This window comes from Octopus bimaculoides, chromosome 11 (assembly GCF_046866305.1).
Source record: "Octopus bimaculoides isolate indiv1 chromosome 11, ASM4686630v1, whole genome shotgun sequence".
NCBI lineage: Eukaryota > Metazoa > Mollusca > Cephalopoda > Octopoda > Octopodidae > Octopus > Octopus bimaculoides.
In genome coordinates, this window is record NC_142938.1 from 45,323,953 (window position 1) to 45,345,221 (window position 21,269).

Sequence of the window (21,269 nt, forward strand, 5' to 3'; positions counted from 1 at the left end):
TCTGCTCAAGCAAAATTACCCTCTCCTACTTATAGAAACTAGCAAACAATGAGCAAAAGAGATACCTATAGAACAACTTAGGGCAACACAAAAAAGATGAACCCATCAACAGAACACAATAGTAACACACAATCCGCATCACTAAAACATTTTTAACATTATCAAAACAATTTTGCCAATCATAAAACAAAGTGAAAAATTAAAGAAGATAATAACTAATCAAACACTTACCTTAAGCAAAAGGCAACCACATAACCTAAAGAAACTATTAACAAAGGCAAAGTTCAACATGAACAAACAGGATAAGACATTCACAGTATCCAAGTGTAATGATAACAGATGTGGAACATGTCAATACATACATACGGGTAGATCCATTAGAACAAAAGATGGACAGATTTTCACACATGCGGATATGAACAGCAAAAGCAGAAATTTGATCAACTGCATTAAATGCTCGAATTGCAAGGAAATATATATAGGCAAGACTAAGAATGCATTATTGGAACACTCACGAGTCCACAGACAACAAATCTGGAACACCAATGTTCACAAAATTCCATTGAGCAAACATATAGAAACATGTGGTCAGAAAATGTTTCTAATTTTACCTTTCCATAAACTAAATGACGCAAGTGAGGTTGGAAAAAAGATAAAAGAAAAATAGTTTTTTAAAATGTTCAAAACCTGTTCTAAAGGAAAATAACAACAATAATATAACAACTAGGTAATGAGGTGGATTAAAAAATATCTTTAACATATGAATATAAGCAAATTACAGAATATTGGTATGCCTTGCAAACTGTGATGTTTGAGCTGCATGCAGATTGATCATAAATTCAGCTTGTTGGAGCATTCTAAGAGGTACTACAATTATCAAGAACTCAACTGTCGGTTAAATACATTTGAAATCTGATAATTACTACCAAACGTACGAAAGTGCTAATTGAACTTTACAAACATTACAAAATATTTTTTTAATGTTAAAATACCATAATAAAAAACGTGAAAACCAGACCATGTTTTAACTTTATTCAACTGATATATTATTCTACACACATTCATACTAATTCAGAAAAAGAAATAGCTATCTATCTATATATATATATATATATATATATATATATATATATATATATTTATAGGAGAAAAAAGTTTAAAAATTCAAAGAAATCAGAGAATACATACATAGAGTAATCAATCTATTACCATAGTCCAATCAAATGAACAAATTCATTCATATTGATTACACTGCATTTCAGCTAATTGCTATTATTCAATATTTGCACTTTTAATAAGCATTATGAAGTTGAAAAAGCAAAAAGCCTCCTCAGGGCATAATTGACTGATATTTTTCACATCCTAATGGATAGAGAGTTTATTCCAATTGAATTGTAGCATGTGCATCTTGGATTCTGTTCTAAAAATAGCTAAAGTTGATTTTTTTTCACCTTAATGGACAAGGGATAGGCATAGTTCTGAAGAACTAGATCATGTTACTATTCCACTCTTTTGGTAGTGCCGATTAACTTTATACAAGTCTGCCACTACTTTTCATTCTATTCAGTATGTCCATAACACATTCTTCTATGTCCTTATTCCATCCATTTGGCCAAATTGATTAACTATTTATGCTTACAAGCCTGCTCCTACTTTTGATATTATTCAGCATGTCCACAACATATTCATCTACGCCCTAATTATTGATAAAGTAAATCTAGGTATGTTTGTAATTATTATTTTATATCAACACTTTTATTTGTTTATTTTTGTAAAATTTGTATTAGTTACTAGCAAACATAATTATTTATTCATATATATTAGTTGTTAGGTTAGGTTCATACATATATATTTTTGTCTATTTAGTTTATAGTATAGATGCACGATTTACAGGTGTTATTTACATGGTGTTTATTTTAACTATACCGATTTAAATTTATTAAATGTATATTTAACTTTGTGAACTATCCATAGGTATTATTTACAGTGTTTATTTTAACCATATCTACTTTAAATTTATTGAATGTATATTTCACTTTATGTGGTCTGATCAATAAGTATCCAAACTGTTACCATAGTAACAAAGCTAAAGCATGCAGAGTGAAGCTGCTTGGCACAGATTAACCTTGAATTCTGCTGTACATGTGCACTAAGTTTTAATGTCCTAGCTCACTTCAGCTGTTTACAGCAGTGCTTAGAAAGAAGGTGTGTAGCGTGTGATCATCGCATTGACCATGATAGAGAAAGTTGAGCAGAAAATCTGCATCAAATTTTGTCAAAAGCTTGGCAATACCTGCTTAGAGGCCTATGCAAAGTTTTCAAAAAGTTTTCATCGTTCTCAACATGATCAAGGAAATCTTGAGCAACTGAAACCCAGGTGTCTTTTTGGTCAGCTGAAAGCAGTTTTGACACAAACTTGGCAGACACACATCTCATACCCAAATTTTCAGTGATAATGGACTGAACTGAACCATAACTAATCTGCACATCCTCTGATAACTTATGGATGGTGATTTGATGATTTCCCCTCACAGCTGCACACACATCTGTGGTATTTTTCTCAGTCCTGCTGGTTGTGAGTCTCCCAGAATGTTTGTCAATATCAACATTTTTTTGGCCATCTTGGCAATGTCTGAACCACTCATACACTTGTGTGCGGCTTATACTCATCTCTCCATACACTTTCTGAAACTTTGCATTGGCCTCTGAGCAGGTATCGCCATGATGGCTTTCTCTGTCATGGTCATTACAATGATCACGCATTACACACCTTCCTTCTGAGCACTGCTGTAAACAGCGGAAGTGAGCTAGAATCTTAGTGCACATGCAAGCAGCGTTCATAGTCAATCTTTGCCAAGCGGCTTCACTCTGAGTGCTTTAGCTTCATTACTATGGCAACAGTTTGGATGCTTATTGATCAGACCTCGTATGAACACAACAGAGTCCTCTTTCCCTCTTGTTGATTAATTTGTGTTTTGATGAAAGAATCTGGTAAATTTCTTTGATACAAAGTTCACATCTTTTGTTCCCTATGCTATAAGATTTTGCTTGGCTAATTATTTCCTATGCAAGTGCATAGTTATTATTTTTATCCTTAATTCATCAAATTAAATTACTTAGACTGGTGCTAGCCTCTTTTTTCTATCCCTGGAGGTGTTTTCCTGATTAGCTATCCTTCTTTTTATATAATTTTCCATAGAACCTATATACTAGTAATCCTGTCCCTCAGATACAACCTTATATCCATATATTACTCCTTTTTCCCTACAAAAAGAATTTAAGGGACATTGTTTTTCTTTAGCACAATCACAAGTTTTTTTTTTTTTAGTAGTGCTTCCTGTTTCCTAATATTGTTGTGCTTGTATTCTATGCTTTCAGAGTTATCCTCATTATATTTATTTTCTATAATTATTCACATTAGTTTGTTTACTGTCTGCATTATTATCTACTTTATCATTGTTTTCTTTTCTTATCCTAGTACTTTTATTGTTTTCTCTTTTGTGTTTATTGCTGCTATTGTTAGTGTTAGTATTTATATTTATATTATCAATATTTATATTTATATTATCAATTTTATCAATGCTTATTGCTTCTTTTTTTTTATAGATTGTATGTTTATGTTTAGATCCTAGTGGAGTATCCCTTAGAGATATTTCCCTTCTTTCGTTTGTGTAACTCATATTGCCTTTAATTTTCTCGCCATTTTGATCATTTAATAATTCATTTTTATTTTCTTTATTCCTATTGTTGTAGAAATCATTTACTCTTTTAACATTTTGTGCAGCAATAATTTGTGCTATGTTTTTTTGATATGCAAAATCCGGCCCTCAATTTGTGTGAGTTTATTATTTTATGATATATTTTTCCCTGAAAAATGCTTAGAGACCACTTTCTAGAATAATTTCACTATATTAATTCTAATTTGCTTTGCAAAAGGCATTATGAACCATATTATATCATCTTTAGAATTATTTTTATGAGGATTGATGTCATTTATGCATAGGGTGTAATTTTTTACCGGATTGTTAGAAATATTATCGTTTAGCTTTTCATATATTTCCCTTTTGTTGTTAATTGCCCTATTTTGGTTTATATTCATATAGTCATAATTATTATGTTTTCTTTTTGACTCCATTTTCATCTTATCTTTTTTTTTTACCCGTTCCTTAATGTTTGTATTTTTTTTATACGTGCTTGATTTCTTTTTGTTTTCTATCTCTTTCTTGATGTTTTTACTTATATTTTTCTTATCGGATTTATATTCTATCTTATCCATATTCTTTTTATCTTTATATTTAATAATTTCTATATTAATATCTTTATTGCAAATCTTGTTTTGTGCATTATTCCTATTCTCAGATTTTATGCTTGGTCTGAAGAATTTTAATTTTTGTTTATATCCAGCTTTACTTAGTGTGATGTAATAATCAACTTCTTTAAAAATTTCCTCATCATAGATATTGGTAGCTACTATTCATCTATTAACCCTATACTACTAAATAAGGCCCTCTTGTTCGCTAAACAGAATTCAGATCTTAATATGAGTGAAATCAATGTAATATTAGCAGCTAGGAAATTTATTATACAATTTGATAATAAATACTGGGTAAAGAAAGGTACTAATGATAGCTTCAACATAACAATGGGATCTACTGACTCATCTAAGTAAAGTTTGCTGTAAGCAAAAATTAAAATTAAAACAATATACAAAACAAGATTTTGAATAGTATGAAAAGTAGAGGCCTCTCCCTTGTCTAGCAAGGTCAAAATATCAACTTTTAGCTATTTTTAGAACAGAATCCAAGACGCACATGCTACAATTCAATTGGAATAAACTCTCTATCCATTAAGATGTGAAAAATATCAGTCAGTTATGCCCTGAGGAGGCTTTTTGCTTTTTCAACTTCATAATGCGCATTAAAAGTGCAAATATTGAATAATAGCAATCGGCCAAAACGCAGCATAGGCAATATTAATGGACTTATTAATTTGACTGGACTATGGTAATAAATTGATTACTCTATGTATGTATTCTACATTTTCTTTGAATTTTTAAACTTTTTCTCCTATATCGAAAATGATGGAAATCTCCGTAGCAACAACTGAAATTTCAGAGGTGTAAAGTATTAATATTGAAGAAAAACCAATGATAAACACTAATACATATACACATGAAAAATTCCAGTATCGTTAATTGATATTAGTGCAAAACTGTTATATGCTTGAATAATATATCCCTATATATATCCCTAAGAAAAAACAACTTCTTTCTATGAAGACACACACACACACATATATATATGTATGTAATATAGATGTATATGATAGAAGCATATCTCTGTGGTTAAGAAATTTAAGTTCACTTGATTTCAGGCTGAGCCCCACTAAATGGCACCTCTGACAATAAGTCCAAGTTGGCCAAGGCCCTGTGAGTGGATTTAGTAAACACAAACTGAAAGAAGCTTAATGTATGCATGTGTGTGTGTGTGTCTGTGTGTATCTATATGTGTTTTTGTCTTCTCTTCACATCACATGAGTCATAAAGGAGTGTCATTGTCATGCAAACAATGTCATTCATTTTTAATATTCCATGAAATGGGGAGATATCACCATGCTAGGAAACAAGTAAGGGTTGGTGGTAGGAATGTCATCCACCTATAAATAATCTGCCTCAAGGAATTCTGTCTGACTCATGCAAGCATGAAAAGCAGACTTTAAAAGAATGCCAGTACACACACACATACATATATATGTGTATATGTATATGTATGTATGTATATATATATATATATATATGTATATATATATATATATATATATATATATATATATATATATATATATATATATATATAAATTCAATAATAGGACGAATTCTTTTACAAGAATTTATCAAGTAGCTAGCGTGAAAAAAACCTCATAAAGGAAAAAATCCATCATTTATTCCCGAAATATATATTTATATTTATATAAATATAAATATATATATATATATATATATATATATATATATATATATATATATATATATATATATATATATATATATATATATATATATATATATATATATATATATATATATATATATATATATATATATATATATATATATATATATACACACACACACGCATATATCTTTTCAATTTGTTTAGGGGAAACGTTTTGAATATGCAAATAAAGCTCCTCTTCCATTATGCTGCCAACAATCTGATGATGCTGACTGGTGAACCACTTTTTTGGGGGTTGCATCGAGGCGTGCTGATATAATGTAGAATAAATATAGTAATAATAACAATGATCCTTGGATGGAATTTATAAACTTCAAAAGAAAGCACACACACACACACACACACACACACACACACATGCGCATTAAATGTTTATAAATTTCATCCACGGATTATTGTTATTAATACTATCTATATATATCATCATCATCATCATCATCGTTTAACGTCCACTTTCCATGCTAGCATGGGTTGGACGATTTGACTGAGGACTGGTGCAACCGGATGGCTACACCAGGCTCCAATCTAATTTGGCAGAGTTTCTACAGCTGGATGCCCTTCCTAACGCCAACCACTCAGAGAGTGTAGTGGGTGCTTTTACGTGTCACCCACACAAAAACGGCCATGCTCGAAATGGTGTCTTTTATGTGCCACCCGCACAAGAGCCAGTCCAGGGGCACTGGCAACGATCTCGCTCGAAAACCCTACAAGGCCAGTCAGGCGGTACTGGCAACGGTCATGCTCAGGATGGTACATCTTATGTGCCACCCGCACAAGAGCCAGTCCAGGGGCACTGGCAACGATCTCACTTGGCTTGCCGGGTCTTCTCACGCACAGCACATTTCCAAAGGTCTCGGTCAGTAGTCATCGCCTCGGTGAGGCCCAATGTTCGAAGGTCTTGCCTCACCACTTCAGCCCAGGTCTTCCTGGGCCTACCTCTTCCACGGGTTCCCTCAACTGTTAGGGAGTGGCACTTTTTCATGCAGCTATCCTCATTCATTCTCAGCACATGTCCAAACCAGCGCAATCGTCTCTCTTGCACACCACTACTGACGCTTCTTATGTTCGGCTTTTCTCTCAAGATACTTACACTCTGACGGGTATGCACATTTACATTACACATCCAGCAGAGCATACTGGCTTCATTCCTTGCGAGCTTACGCATGTCCTCAGCAGTCACAGCCCATGTTTCACTGTCATGTAGCATGGCTGTTCGTACACATGCGTCATACAGTCTGCCTTTTATCCTGAGTGAGAGTCCCTTTGTCGCCAGCAGAGGTAAGAGCTCTCTAAACTTGGCCCAGGCTATTCTTATTCTAGCAGTTACACTTTCAGCGCACCCACCCCCACTACTAACTTGGTCACCCAGATAGCGGAAGCTATCAACTACCTCTAGTTTTTCTCCCTGGAATGAGATAGAAGTTGTTTCCTGTTTGTTTACAGTGTTTATTGCACCTGATCATCTGCCACATACAAAGACTAACTTTGTAGTTAATCTGCCTTTGATATTGCTGCACCTCTTATGTGTCCATAGCTTGCACCGGGTACATCTAATAGAGTTACTACCTACTCCTTTACTGCATACTGAGCAGGGCCATCTACCTGAAGGGGTTTGTGTTTTATCTACCTTCCTACTTATTAGGATTTTGGTTTTTGCTAGGTTGACTCTAAGGCCCTTCAATTCTAGTCCTTGCTTCCACACCTTAAACTTCTCCTCTAGTTCTGATAGTGACTGCGCAATTAGTGCAAGGTCATCAGCATAGAGGAGCTCCCAGGGGCAACCTGTCTTGAACTCCTCTGTGATCGCCTGGAGGACTATGATAAATAGGAGGGGGCTGAGGACGGAACCTTGGTGGACCCCTACCTCTACCTGGAATTCATTACTGTACTCATTTCCAACCTTCACCTTACTGACAGCATCTCTGTACATGGCTCGCACAGCTCTCACTAACCATTCTTCTATCCCAAGTTTCCTCATTGACCACCAGATAAGGGATCGGGGGACCCTGTCAAAGGCTTTCTCCATGTCAACGAAGGCCAGGTACAGAGGTTTATCCTTGGCTAGATATTTCTCCTGCAGCTGTCTCACTAGAAATATGGCATCAGTGGTGCTTTTACCTGGCATGAACCCAAACTGCATCTCATCTAAATTGATTTGCTCCCTAATTAGTTGGGCTATGACCCTCTCCGTAACTTTCATAACCTGATCTAACAGCTTGATGCCTCTGTAATTATTAGTGTCTAAAGCGTCACCTTTACCTTTGTAGCAGTTTACTATGGTGCTGCTACACCAGTCATTGGGTATGACTCCTTCGGGTATCACCTGGTTCGTAATACGGGTGACTAGGCTGTAGCCAACACTGCCAGATACTTTGAGTATGTTATATCATTGGACAGTGTTTGTAAACTACAACCTTTAAGAGACAGGATCCTCTCAGTGGGCATTGGTAAAATTTCAGCAGTTATAGATGAGTTGATGGCTGTTGGTTGTGTACACACACACACACACACACACACACACACACACACACACACACACACACACACACATACTGTTTAAAGGACCCAGATGTTTAAAGTAGCTTCCTGCATTCAAAGAATGAGGAGTGGTTGTGTTTTCAACTTTATCTTCACCAAGCATATAACTTGATTAGATTAAGTGGGGCAAAGATTTGATTTTGATTAAGGTATAGCTGATCCAAGTGAATAAGTTCTCTTTGTGAACATGCACATGCACTTGTACATGTATTTTGAAGCAGTCTGTGCATGTGTATTCTAATAAAGGCTATCTATCTATCTCAATAGAGAGAGTCTTTACTAGAATATATATAAATAGTTTGCCTCAGAATACATGTGCACAAATCAGACTTGTTCTCTTGGATCAACCATACTTTAATCAAATACAAATCTTTGCCAAACTTTATCTAATGAAGTTACATGCTTAGTGAAGATAAAGTTGAAAACACAACCACTCTTCACTCAGTCTTTGCAAAGCTTTGGTTGTGCTATAGTTGCAGACACTTACCCCAGATACTGTGCAGTGTGTCTGTGTGCAAGACCACATAGTTGAGAAGCAAGCTTCTTACCACACAGCCATAACTTAAATGTGCTCCACTAGTGTAGATTTTGATCAATGCTCAGCATTTGTTTGTGATAAAAATAGGCTTCTAAGATTATTTATGGTGTAAACCCAGAACAAACATTATGTTGGACATATTTATACTCAATGAAATTACTCAAGAGAAATATATATATATGCAAAGTAAAGTGAGTGTGCCAAGCTAGAAGTGACAGTGCTGTAAGTTAATTTCAGACAAACAAGTAAACTTCTCAAAATGATGTATGTGTGAATGTGTAATTGTACAGGTGTGTGAACAATAAATATTTTACATCTATTTTCTGTGTTGTCATAAAACTGATTTCTTAATTTGGTTGAATCAGTTGAGTTGGAGAGAGAGGCAAATTGGAAGTTTGACATCAGAACTTTTCCCAAAGTATTAGCCGTGTAAATGGAAAGCTTCTAGCTTGCTGCTGCTGCTCTTCCTTCCCCTTCTACTACTACTACTACTACTACTACTACTTTAAAGTCTGTTTCTGAAAATAATAGTTGTAATGTTGATTTCTAACAAAAAAAAGAACATAAAGTTTAAGGACTAGGGTTTAGTTATTTGAATTGATTTCAGTACTTAACTGGTTATTTCATTCCCCCAGAGCAATGAATAACAAATTGAACACGGGAGAATGTTAAGGAACAAAACTTTTATATATACTTAGTCCAACACTCTATCACTTCTGCTAGTAGACCTCAAATAGCATAATAAATATCATTTCTAGTGTTAGCCTGAGCTTTTAAGTTTTAGAGAATGGGGTACACTTGAGTTTATTAGCCTCAGTACTTGATTGGCGTTTATTTCATTGACAGAAGGGTGACAAGTCAGATCAACTTCCACAGCATTTAAACTCAGTAAGACCAAGGCATGTAACTCAATTCAAGATATATTGTTGACATCATAAAAATTTATAAACTTTTGAGAAAACATGAAATAATTCTTGATTGGAATTGGTTCTTGAAGTACATGTAAATCTATAAATAATAGCATGTAAATATTGGGCTGAAAATCACATTTTGGATAGAAAAAGGCCCTGTGGGACATTTACATGCTATTATTTATAGCCTTATTTGTGCTTCGAGGACTAATTTCAAAAAAGGAATTACAGCAAAGTATGTCTTATGCAGTGAACTGTTGAATGTACCAAAGTAATATTTTTTGTGTTTTTACAAAACCACAGATTTGTTGGTTGTAGTAAATGTGAATGGGATGAAGGTGGCAAGCTTGTGGAATCATGAGAGCATGGTTTTTGTGCCTAAATCAGAAATAATAATATTAAAAATGGTTTCAAATTTTCGCATGAGGCCAGCAATTTATGATCAATTTTACATTGATCCCAGTACATGACTGGTACTTTAATTTATTGGCCCCAGAGGGGAGAAAGTCAAAGTTAACCCTAGTGAAATTTGAACACAAAATGTAATAAGTCAGAAGAAATGTCACTAAGCATTTTGTCCAACACTCAAATAAGTGGTTTTGTCAGCTCACCACCTTATTATTAATAATAATCCTTTCTACTATAGGCACAAGGCCTGAAATTTCAGAGGAGGGGGCTAGTCGATTACATCAACCCCACTACTCAACTGGTACTAATTTTATCAACCCCCAAAAGGATGAACAGCAAAGTCAACCCCAGCAGAATTTGAACTCAGAACATAAAGACAGAAAAAATGCCGCTAAGCATTTCACCCAGTGTACTAACAATTCTGCCGGCTTGCCACCTCAAAAATAATGATAATAGTAATAATAATAATCCTTTCTACTATAGGCACAAGGCCTGAAATTTCAGAGGAGGGGGCTAGTCGATTACATCAACCCCACTACTCAACTGGTACTAATTTTATCAACCCCCAAAAGGATGAACAGCAAAGTCAACCCCAGCAGAATTTGAACTCAGAACATAAAGACAGAAAAAATGCCGCTAAGCATTTCACCCAGTGTACTAACAATTCTGCCGGCTTGCCACCTCAAAAATAATGATAATAGTAATAATAATAATCCTTTCTACTATAGGCACAAGGCCTGAAATTTCAGAGGAGGGGGCTAGTCGATTACATCAACCCCACTACTCAACTGGTACTAATTTTATCAACCCCCAAAAGGATGAACAGCAAAGTCAACCCCAGCAGAATTTGAACTCAGAACATAAAGACAGAAAAAATGCCGCTAAGCATTTCACCCAGTGTGCTAATGATTCTGCCAGCTTGCCACCTTAATAATAATAATGGTTTAAAATTTCAGCAATTTCAGCAGAGAGAGTAAGCCAATGACAGTGACTGCAGTGTTCAACTGGTACTTATTTTATCAACCCTGAAAGGATGAAAGGCAAAGTCAACCTCAGTGGAATTTGAACTCAGAACATAAAGACATACCCCTGAGCATTTTGCTAAGCACAGTAACAATTCTGCCAGCTCGCTGCCTTAATAATCTCCTAATATGATAATGAGCGTAGTGTTTTTATATATTTGTCCAGAATCACGCCGGTCGCAGAGGAGAAGAGAAAATAGTAATTCAGTGAAGGAGAAGTAGTGAGAGTAATAGCCCTGGTTGAGAGGGAGTGAGAGAAAGTAATAGCAATGAGAGAAAGGAAGGGGTAATAGATGAATAAGGAAGGAAGGGGCGAAAAAAATCAGCATTTCAACTCTGTGTGTGTATATGTGTGTATGCGTGTGTGTGTGTGTGTGTGTGTGTGTACAAGGGAAGTATGTGAATGTTTGTATGTGTGATTATTATGTACCTTATTTATTTATAAGATACTACAATTAGTGGTCATTATTGATGGCACATTGTCAGCTAGTAATAATAATAATAAAGCACAAGGCCAGCAGTTTTTAAGTAATGAAATTAGTCAATAAAATCAGTCTCTATACTTGACTGGCACTTTGTTTTATCATCTTCAAAAAGATGAAAGGCAAAGTTAACCTCAGCATGATTTGAACTCAGAACATAAAGAGTCCTAACTAAATATTGCTGGGCATTCTGTCCAACATTCCAACAATTTTCCATCACTCTTAATAATAATAATAATCCTTTCTACTATAGGGACAAGGCCTGAAATTTTGGATAGGAAGACCAGTTTGATTAAATTGGCCCCAGTGATCAACTAGTACTTATTTCATTGACCCTAAAAGGATGAATGGCAAAGGTGACCTCAGCGGAATTTGAACTCAGAATATAAAGACAGATGGAATGGCGCTAAGCATTTTGCCTAATGCAGTAACAATTCTGCCAGTTCACTGCCTTATATTAATAATAATGATGATGATGATGATGATAACAACAATTACAACAACACCAGTAGTATTCATATAATTGCTTTAATCATATTCTGCTTAAAAAGTTGCTGACTTTCTGTATTCTAAGATATCAGTGAAATAGCTACCTAATGAAACTTTCTAAATCTTTCTCCACTTTGTGTCTGTAATCAAATGGCCTAGACCCTAATTTTTCCTGTATTTCTCTCCTCCCTATTGTTCAAGATTGACAACTTCTTTGTCTGTCTCCATTCTCCCTACCCACCCATCTTGTAAGCTTTTCGGTAATTATTTAGGGGTTCCTATTATTCATCTGGTCTCTTTGGATTTATCCTCTCTACACTCAAATATTATGCTTGGTTGTCACTAACCCAGAAGCTCGAAGTCAAACACCTCCTACTGCATGTAAAACATAATGAAGCTGCTCAGCAGATCTCTTGTTGTTGTTCTTCTTCTTCTTTTTCTTCTCCTTCTTGCCTCATATCAACCCTGAGTGAGCAGACCTATGATCCGATCCATTAAAAATTTGACTCTCTTCTTTTGTAAGAATAGGTGTTCATACATAAATGCATGCATGCATGGTTATGCCCATAGCTGTATATGTATGTGTGTGTGTGTGTGTATATATATATGTGTGTGTATATATGTATGTTTGTATATATGTGTGTGTGTATACATATGTGTATATATGTATGTGTATGTGTATATACATGTGTGTATATGTATGTGTGTATGTATATGTATGCATTTGTGTATGTGTATATATATATATATATGTGTGTGTGGATGTATGTTGTGCCGGCGGCACATAAAAGCACCCACTACACTCTCAGAGTGGTTGGCGTTAGGAAGGGCATCCAGCTGTAGAAACTCTGCCACATCAGATTGGGGCCTGGTGCAACCTTCTCGCTTGCCAGTCCTCAGTCAAATCGTCCAACCCATGCTAGCATGGAAAGCGGGCGTTAAATGATGATGATGATCCTCATCAGCATCATTTTAATGTCTACTTTTCCAGGCTTGCATGAGTCAGGCAGAATTCATTGAGGCAGATTCATTATGACCAGATGTCCTTCCTGTCAGCACTTGTATGAAGGATGTAGTACTCATTTACAATTGTTGCACAACCTTATGACAAGGATACATTACACTCACACATTTTTATGCAAGTTCTGTTGCTCTGCCAGGTGCACCTTCATGGTTTTGAAGTATGTGCAGCAGTCTTTTTGTGTGTGTAAGATTGTGTTTGGGTGCTACATTTATTTTGCTTTGTTGTGGAGGTTTGTTTTGTTTCTGGTGTTACTTCTGTATTTCATCTTTTTGCTGTGTAGAATCTGTGCTGTGATGTGTTATTTTGTAGGGTAGTGTTTCTTTCTGTAACAGCCACAGCAGGCACTGGCACCCTTTGCACCCATTAGGACAAGTAGGTTCCACTCACTACAGATTAGCTACTCAGATAATGCCAACGATTGTTTTCTCTATGTCTTGTGTGAATTGTTCTATACATTGCAATGTTAGGTGATTGTTGTGGATGGCAGTTGTGTAGAATGTCAGTTGTTATTGTTATAGTATTGTTATAGTATTTGGTGTTAACTATGTAAGAGTTAGTGTTGTGTATACAGGTTGTTGTTTAGTTCAGGCCATCCCTAATTAAAGACCTATGATCAAAGGTCTTCCAGCCATGACCCTCCAGTGTGTGGTTTAAGCAAGATTTACCTGCTAATTCTAGCTGAGAAAGTGACTGCATAACGACTCTAATTTATTGAGTTTTGAACATATAGAATATGTTTTATCTAAGTTGTGTTGTTGGATGGTGTTTGTATGAAGTATGTGTTGTATGTTTTGTGTTATTTCATTAGGTTGTGGTGTTTGTATGAAGAATGGCATTGTATGGAGCAGGTGCTGTGTAAGTTGTATTATTTTATTAGGTTATATGAACTGTGTTTTGTATTTTTATGCAGAGATTAAGCTGAGTTGTGCTATTGAATTGGCTGTGTCTGGCATAGGACGATGTAGGTTGTACCTAGCAGGACTATTTTTGGTACTGTTCCATAACTCACATCCTGTTTATCTTTGTTTCAAGATCCTTGAACATTACAAGGTTCCCAGCCTACTTCCGGGCAATATTTTAATCAGACGAGATTGCTATGTCTCTCAGAGTATAGAAATTTTTATTCCTATTCTTGATAATTATATATGGAAAGTTTCTTTTGACCTCCTTGTCAGTCTAGACAGGCTTATCTCAGACTGAGGCTAGTTCATCAACACGTAATGTATTTAGTATTTAAACCACTTCTTTTCTGTTTTCATGTCAAAGTGTTATTTGTGATTAGGCAGTCACCACACACAGTTAGAATCAGATCTTCCATTTCAGTTGTTAGCCCAGAACTTTGAGTTATTATAGGCTTTTACTCTTGCTTATTACCTGAAGAGTCATGCAGAACGGTGACCAAAGAGTAGCTTTTCTCTCCATTTAAAAAAAATTTAATGTCTTTTAGGATTCTGTTTTAATTTTGTCTTCTGTTTTTTGTTAACTTTTTCTGTTTTGTTCTTGTTTCTGCTTTGTCCTTTATTGTTTCCTTGTGCATAGAGCAAAAGTGTTTTGACTTTTTGCATTCCTTTACTCTTTTATTCGTTTATTGGCTTCTGCAGTTGGACTGTGGCCATGTTGGGGCACTGTCTTGAAAAGTTTAGTTGATCAGATCTCTTGATATTGTTGTATGTATCATAACAAAATTTGGCCACAGAGTGGAGAGATGATGATCCCAAAATGAACTTGTGGGTGAATACTAGTCAGTTGAAACAGTAGGTAAGGCCTCACATCAGTGGGGTGAGGGACAGTGCACTGTAAAGCCATCGAGAGGAAGACCCCAAACAAGGCACATTATCTCCTGATGCTCCCTGTAACCTTCTGGCATCCAGTATGCAGGGGTTTTTGACTGCACTTGCACTCACAAGCTGTTGCCAAGTCTCTTGATCTGTCAAGTTGTTAGTGAGTGTTGGCATCTTTCAAGAAAGGAACGCTAATTATAGGGATGTGGAAATATATAGTTGTCAGAATTGTTAGTTCAATGGAAAAATTGCTTCAGAGTATTTGTTCCAGTTCTGAGACCAAATCTCACTGAGGTTAATTTTCCCCTCCATCCATTTGGTGTTGATTAAATAAAGTACCAGTCAAGTACTGGGATTAATCACATTGACTAACCTCCTCCCTACCAAATTACTGGCCTGTGCCTAAGTCAGAAACAATTATCTTATAATAAATATAGTTTTCAAAGATGTTCTCAACTTAAAATTGCACATTCAGCACTATCTGCATTGACCTTACACCTTCTCAAGAATCAGGTACTTAAGAAAAATATAAAATCTCCAAAGAAATTATGTATTTCTATAAACTTCCAGCCAGCTTATAATTTTCAAAATGACTTAGAATTTCCACAGGTACTGCCAGTCATTATTATTACTATATTGACATGGGATTTAGCAGAGTTTTAGAATTCATTGCCTTAGTAACCTTGAGGTTTGGGGATTTAGAGTATATAAAAATTTACCATTTCATTTTTTTGTCTTTCTAATTTAATATTTCATGATTTTTAAAATTTTCTTGCTGAATTTTTTTAACTAAATCATATTTTAAATTTTATCACAAACTTGTCTTTTATTTTCTTATACAGACATGTGTGCATATGCATGCACACACACACACACATACACACACACACAACACACACTTCACTGCTCACACATAACTGCTATTTATTGCTCTGTTGAATTAACTTAGTCTTGTCATTATGCAGTAATTGTAGTCAAATCTAGTTCACATTTCTATTTGCTAAGCTACCATCATTGATAACCAGATGTGCAGCTGAATAGAGAGTGGGATGTGGAATGGTATCAGGAAGGCAGGGGGTCATAAAAGTGCTTTTTATGATTTTTAGTGCCAGGAATGCATCTCTGCTAAACATAGCCAATGTAGAAGTAGTGTTTACTAGAACCTCTAGCCTCCAGCTTGCTTGTTAAAAATACTACTTTATATTGGTTAGTTTTCTTCAATTTTCAAAGTAAGTTGTAAACAGCAAACACTTCAACTATATGTTTGAACAAAGATAGCAGAATAAATGGCAAAAATTATGAATTAGCAAATATTTTGACAAAATATTTCAACAAAGAAAATAGATTATCTGTGAAAACTGTGTATAGAAACAAAATTGAAATCATAAATCATCTATTGAGGATAAATAATAGGTTTGTGGAGCAGTAAAGATTTTAATCATAAGTTGAAACAAAATGATTAAGCTAACCTCTGTAAGATAACTTTTCCTGATCTTAAATAATACTCATTGTTCAGCATCATTTCTATGGTCATTACTATCCATTGGTTTTCTTGTTTTATTTATTTATTTGTCCAGTCCTCATCAAGAACAACTTTTATGTCATCCCTTTTCAAGCTAACCTGGTTTTTTTTTGTGTGTGATATACTCTATCCTCTTATAATTGGTATAGGAAATTAACTAACCTTCTTTCTTCAACTCTCTTTGCTAGATATATCTGAAATCTAGCTCTCTGCCTGACCTTTCTGTATAGTTTTCTTCTTTTCTTGTTTTAGTTTTTATTAAATCACATCAAAGCCTGTAGTTTATCTCTTGTAGTCTTAGCTATTACATTACTCCTTCATTCTTAACTTAATCTCTGCTTCCAGTAGTCCAGCAGTCCTCACTGCTATGAGAGTTCTTTATCTGTATCTCTTATTGGATATAAATATTTACTACTGATATTTCCTCCTTTTTTTTTTCTTTCTAATTTTGTCTTTTCTTTGTACCATCATTTCTTTCCTCTATGTTTACCAACTATTATACTGGAGATTCATTCTTCCCAAGGGATAGACTTTATGTTTAAAGCATTGAAAGAACTGATATCTTTTGATCTGAGAAAGTTTTACCTCATAAAGCAAAATAATGTAGGATCACTAAGATTATAATGATGCACATATGTATGTACAAGTATGTTATGATCCTAAATAATATTTTAATGTCCATTTTACATTTTTACATTTTGCTAGAGGTTGGACAAGTCTGCTGCATAGTATATAATCAATTCTGTTAAACTTTTGTCATCTAGTCTGTAAGACCTAACATTCTGAGATCTGACCTGATCATTTTCTACATTTCTTCAATTTATTTTTCATTGGCATTTTCTTTATTTCACATACATTTTATATGCTTGTACAAGGGTCTTCTTCTCTCTTGCACACCTCACTTTTTTGTCTTCAATACTTTACTTTTTTCATTCCCTCAGTTCACTTGTGCTCTACATTTCATACAAATGATCATTAAACTTCTCTTCAGCTTCTGTTATCCTTGGTAAAGCATCTATATTCAATGCTTATGTTTCACTACCATACTTCTTATGCACTCAGGTATGCTTCATGCCTAACAATCAACAGCTTCCTAAATTCTGTTTTTCTCTTCCTTACTTTATAATCAATTATTGTACTAATCATATTATTGATGTGACAAACTATCAAGTATGTTTATGATCCATCTGAGCAGTTTATCAACTTCATTTCATGGTTGCTCTTACTGCTAACTACTTCTGTACACTTATCATATACGAAGTCCTTCAGCTATCATTTCTAAAGTCCTCATTCCCTGTCAGTCTACCATCTTTTCCTCCACTACTTTTCTGTATCCATGAATAGATAGTTGAATATATTATTGCATAATACAGCAATATTCATAAGATTGAATTCAAACAAAACAATTGTAAATTTATGTAATAAAAGGACTTGTTTACTGATGATATCTATATATTTATTTTATTTTATTCACCTATCCTGAAATCTACACTTCGTAAATATTATAGACAGTATTTTTAATATAAAGTACATGTCTGAATAGCTAAGAGCAGATTTCTTCACTCAGCTGGGTCTTATTATCTGCATACACTGTAAGAATATCATGTGGCCGGCACTTGTGCACCAAGTCTGATATTCATTTAATATTGTTGAGTATGCATGTTACTCAGACCTAACATGGTGCCTCACTTTAAGTACCTAATTCAAGTGAATCTTAATTGTGTATGTATGTGTGTATATATATATATATATATATATATATATATATATAAACATACATATACCCGACAGAGTGTAAGTATCTTGAGAGAAAAGCTGAACGTAAGAAGCATCAGTTGTGGTGTGCAAGAGAGACGATTGCGCTGGTATGGACATGTGGCAAGAATGGATGAGGATAGCTGTGTGAAAAAGTGCCACACCCTAACAGTTGAGGGAACCCGTGGAAGAGGTAGGCCCAGGAAGATCTGGGCTGAGGTGGTGAGGCAAGACCTTCGAACATTGGGCCTCACCGAGGTGATGACTTCTGACCGAGACCTTTGGAAATATGCTGTGTGTGAGAAGACCCGGCAAGCCAAGCCGGGACCTAAATCCAAGATCTCTGCCAGGGGTGTAGCCAGCCCACTTATGCGTACCTTTCTTTCATTGGACACTAAACTCCGCTTACGAAGACTTTTTGAGGCAAGTGAAATCGAAATCGAAATCGAACTAAATTCGACTGGCACCCATGCCAACATCGTCTCCTTCATTGGACATGAAACTCAGCTTGCGAAGACTTATTGGGGGCAAGCGAAAGCGAAATCGGGATGGCACCTGTGCCCAGCATCGCCTTTCTGGCACTTGTGCCCGTGACATGTGTAAGGATTTTCGAGCGAGATCGTTGCCAGTGCCCCTGGACTGGCTTTTGTGCGGGTGGCACATAAAATACACCATTTTAACTAAATTCAACGACTGGCACCCATGCCAACGTCGTCTCCTTTATTAGACATGAAATTCAGCTTGCGAAGACTTATTGGGGGCAAGCGAAAGCGAAATTGGGATGGCACCTGTACCCAGCATCGCCTTTCTGGCACTTGTGCCCGTGACATGTGTAAGGATTTTCGAGCGAGATCGTTGCCAGTGCCCCTGGACTGGCTCTTGTGCGGGTGGCACATAAAATACACCATTTTGAGCGTGGCCGTTGCCAGTACCGCCTGACTGGCCTTCGTGCCGGTGGCACGTAAAAGCACCCTCTACACTCTCTGAGTGGTTGGCGTTAGGAATGGCATCCAGCTGTAGAAACTCTGCCAAATCAGATTGGAGCCTGGTGTAGCCATCTGGTTTCACCAGTCCTCAGTCAAATCGTCCAACCCATGCTAGCATGGAAAGCGGACGTTAATCGACAATGATGATGATGATGATATATATATATCCATATATATATATATATATATATATATATATATATATATATATATACATGTACACATATATACATGTACACATATATACATACATATGCGTGCGCATGCACACACACACACGTACACACATACAAATAAATGTAGTGCTCCAGCATGGGATTGATAATGATGGCTGAAATTAAAATATAAAGATTATTTCACTTATAATAATATTGATTTTTACCTTTCTGTTAGAATTTTTTGTATATTTTTCTAGTTATTTAATGTTTGAGTTTTATGCTACATCTATTTATCTTAAGGAGGTGTCAGATTTTTAAATAGGTTTTGATTCTTATCTGCTTTTTAATTTTACTTTCATTGATTTGCATATTCACACACACACAGACACACACACACACACACACACACATTCGCATAGCTCATGCAAATATGAAAGTGTAGGTATGTGCAAAGAATGCAAATATGAATGTGCGTACATTATGAATAGGTGGCGCTCTCTCTCTCTCTCTCTCTCTCTCTCTCTCTCTCTCTCTCTCTCTCTCTCTCTCTCTCTCTGTTATGTACATATATATATATGAATATATATGCAAATATGTATAAAAATACAAAACATGCACACACTCATACACACACACACACACACACACACACACACACACACACAGACACACATGCACATTCATACAAAAGGAGAAGATGAGAGAAAAGGAGAGGGCATTTCATATTAGTTACTTGATATCCACTCTACTATCATATGTGACTGCAAAAGTTAGTTGGAATGCATTATGTATGACTGAATTTTGCAGCTGCTGATGATGATGATATTGGGCTGATGTTTTTATTTGTATAAAATTACTTTATATATAACATAATTATATATAATTTATAAATAATTTTTTACCTATCCAATATCAGCAACCTATATATTTACACCCCCCCCCCACACACACACATGCACGCGCACACATATGTACATATAAGGGTTAGCTAAAAAGTTCATGGAATAACCAAGATACTTTCATGGAATGTGACCAAATGAAGTTTATTTTTCAACACATTCCTTTGCAGTCCACTCGCTTCTTCCATCAGTGTTGCAATGCCTGGATCCCATTGGTGTAGAAGCTTTCGTCCTGTTAATCGAAAAACTCATCAACAGCAGATATGATACCATCTTCACTGTGAGTTGGTTCCCATCCAAGTGTTTTTTCATTTTAGGGAACAGATGATAGTCAGATGGGGCCAAATCAGAATATATAGGATGAACAACCAGTTCAAAGCCACAGTCACACACAGCAGCCATCAAAATGAAAGACTTGTGTGCTGGAGCATTGTCCTGGTGAAACAAGACCCCATTTGTCAGTTTTCCTGGGCATTTGGTTTTGATAGCTTTTTGTAACTGCCTCAGCAAGTTGGCATGGTACTCTCCATTAATTTGTGGCTCTTTTGAAAATAGTCAATAAACACAATGCCTTTAGCATCTCAAAAACCTGAGGTCATCACCTTTCCTGCAGATGAAACGACTTCAGCCTTCTTTGAAGCAGGTGAGGAAGGGTGTTTCCATTGCATGAATTGTCTCTTTTCTCTGGCTCAAAGTGATGAAGCCAACACTCATCCTGGGTTAGGAAACATTCAAGGAAATC

General features: G+C 35.5%; 2 protein-coding genes across 3 annotated transcripts in view; one reads left to right on the forward strand and one right to left on the reverse strand.

Annotated features, from left to right (window-relative positions):
* LOC106879834 (DNA repair protein XRCC3) overlaps positions 1-21,269 on the forward strand; it is a 198,497-nt gene that overhangs the window by 140,271 nt on the left and 36,957 nt on the right. The window lies entirely within an intron of this gene.
* Positions 1-21,269, reverse strand: part of LOC128249080 (histone-lysine N-methyltransferase SETMAR-like) — a 172,703-nt gene that overhangs the window by 8,615 nt on the left and 142,819 nt on the right. The window lies entirely within an intron of this gene.